The sequence below is a fragment of the Egretta garzetta genome, unplaced genomic scaffold (genome assembly GCF_000687185.1).
Source record: "Egretta garzetta isolate BGI_Z169 unplaced genomic scaffold, ASM68718v1 scaffold235, whole genome shotgun sequence".
Taxonomy (NCBI): Eukaryota; Metazoa; Chordata; class Aves; order Pelecaniformes; family Ardeidae; genus Egretta; species Egretta garzetta.
The window spans coordinates 2,752,749-2,755,286 of record NW_009259792.1 but is presented as its reverse complement, the minus strand read 5'-3'; the positions used below and the strand labels follow the sequence as shown (position 1 = coordinate 2,755,286).

At 45.7% G+C, this 2,538-nt stretch overlaps 1 protein-coding gene across 2 annotated transcripts in view; it reads right to left on the bottom strand.

Moving 5' to 3' along the window:
- TFAP2B (transcription factor AP-2 beta) overlaps positions 1–2,538 on the bottom strand; it is a 26,155-nt gene that overhangs the window by 16,611 nt on the left and 7,006 nt on the right. The gene's annotated exons all lie outside the window — the stretch shown is intronic.

Below are 2,538 nucleotides of genomic sequence, written 5' to 3'. Positions count from 1 at the left end.
AGGAGCACACCTGCTCTTATGGCATTAACTTCTTCAGCAGGGAGAAGAACAAAGACGGGCAGAGAGGAGAGAGCAAATGCTGGGTTTCATTTCTCAACACGCAAGTGGGATATATAAAAAATAAAAAAAACCCCACCCAACCCACCCAAACAAACAAAAATTCCCGCTGGATCTTGCGGTCAGCAGAGCAAAATCATCTCCCAAAGAGAAGAGGTGTCCTCAGAGCAATTTACTGCAGGATTACGACAGGTTCTGGTTTAGGGTAAATTCGGGGTTTCAGAGAAAGAGAGGACCTGTGGGTTTCTTGGGTTTATAATTTTATTTTTCTCATGATCATTTAGTTTGGGGTTTTTTTTCCGGGTTATTGCATATTTGGGGAGTTGTCACTTTTTTTCCTCCCCCCGGTAAGGAAGACATCTTTACAGCAAAGCAATGCTTTTCTTCCCTATTACTTTAACTTTACCTTTGCTACACCGAGAGCTTATCCGCATCCAACCCTTATCTCCGCTCTCCCTCCGCTCGGCAGAGCCGTTCAAGATGGAAAATGATTCCGGAGAAAATTCCATCTCCCCCAAATTTGACGGAACAGTATTTTCTGTGAGATCTTTGCCTTTCATTTTCCTTGAACCCCCTCTCAGACGAGCCCGCACACACGCAGTGGTTCCTCATGCTGTGTGCTTGTGCCTGGCTCGCTCTCCCCTAATCAATAGCCTACATACCTAAAGGGCACAAAATAAAATTACAAAGTCTCCCCTCCTTTCCCTGAGCAGCTCCCAAAGAGGGATGAAGAGCAAACCCTTGCAGCCTGCCGGAGCGCATCGCGGGGCGAGCCTGGCTGGCACAGAATCGGAGGTAAATCTAAACCCGCCTTCTTTCCCTCTCTTTCTTTTATTTATTTTCATTTTTATTCTCTTTTCCCTCCTCATCTCACCTTATCTCGGGAGTCGAGGGCTGTGCAGCCGCTTTATGTGCGTGCGTGCACTCCGCTCGCTCCATCAGCAACGTGGGTTAGTTGTTGTAGTTAATGAGAAGACTCCTGTCTGATTTTCTATCTAATTACGCCCTCCTGCTGGGTTTTTGTACAGGATATTCGCTCAGCATGCTGGCAGTTAATAGTCACAGAGAGGATCGTAAAGATTTAATTAGGACTGCATGCGGAAACGTGGAAAAACAACTCAGACTTTTAATTACTAGACTTCTTTAGTTAAAAGTGATACCAGGGGTTACTTTATAAGAGACTTGGGTGTTTTGGTGCAACTTAACTTTCCGTGTCTCTGGCTAGCACGTAGTGAGGGAGGAGGAGGAGAAGAAGAAGAAGGAGGAGGAGGAGTAGGAGGAGGAGTAGGAGTGGTGGAGGTGTGTGTGCAGGGAGGGGAAAGGTGATGAGTTTCCAGATAATACTGAGAAAATCTAGAGAGGAAGATTCCCCTCCCTCCCCTCCTCCAATAATCTGGTAGCACGGAGTTTCCTGTCTACCATATATATCCACCTTATTCAACAGCTATGGATATATCCGAGAGAACCCCCCCCCACACACACACCTGATTTTTTTTTTTTCCTTGAAAGAGTCAAAAAAATCTGGATTTTTCCCTCGTGCATTTTCTTTATTGCATCTTTTACTAGTAAAGCCCGAAAAAAAAACAAAACAAAAAAACCCCACAACCAAACCAAACCCAACAACCCCCAAACTGGGATTGCAATGGTGTTTTTCAGAGTCCTTATTAGATGATGCAAATTTGTTTTCAATAAGTAGGTCTTGGCTTGCCTGTCTGAGGGCTGCAAATCGCCGATTGAAAATCCCTCTCGGAAGGGGCAGCGATAGCAATACAATGCGTCCTGTTTACAATAACAGAGAGCTCTCGTGTTACAGTCACTTAATTCTACCCCTGGACAATGGCTCACACATGGCCTGGCTTTGCTGTTTATAAAACATCCCCTGTTTCTTGCTGTCACGCACCCTTTTTTTTTCTTTTCCCCCCCCTCCCTCGTTCTCCCTTCTCAGCCCAACCCAGTCTCAGGGCACGTATTTGATCAGATGTGCACCAGCTAAAGCACAGACACATCTTTATCCAACTATATTCCTAGATATCGGTTCAACTTTTTGGACTCCTAAAAAAGGAAAAATAAAACCCCAACAAACCAAACTATTTGAGACCCTTCCTGGAAATCCTCTCTCTAGTGTTCTTGGATAGTAAGTATATGGTCAGCTAAATAGGAATCCCTGTAGCTAGAATGGATTCCTTGAATCTCGAATAAACCCGTATTAAAAATCAGGGTGGAAAACTGCCCAGCTTCATCTGTCACTAAGTGGGGGGACAAGAATAGAAAATGCTGAACGCTAGGAGCGAGTTCTGGGCTGCTTTCCCTCCTGCCTGTGCTAACTTGCAGTTGGACACTTCTTCCTTCACGTGTGTCTCCGTGGGATACCCTCCTCTCCCTCATCCCCTCCTCCCCCAGCCTGAGACCAAACTTTTAGAAATAAAGGGCCCGTTCCATTTCCCGCGCCCTCAGCACCCCAAAACAAGAACCCCAGCCCTG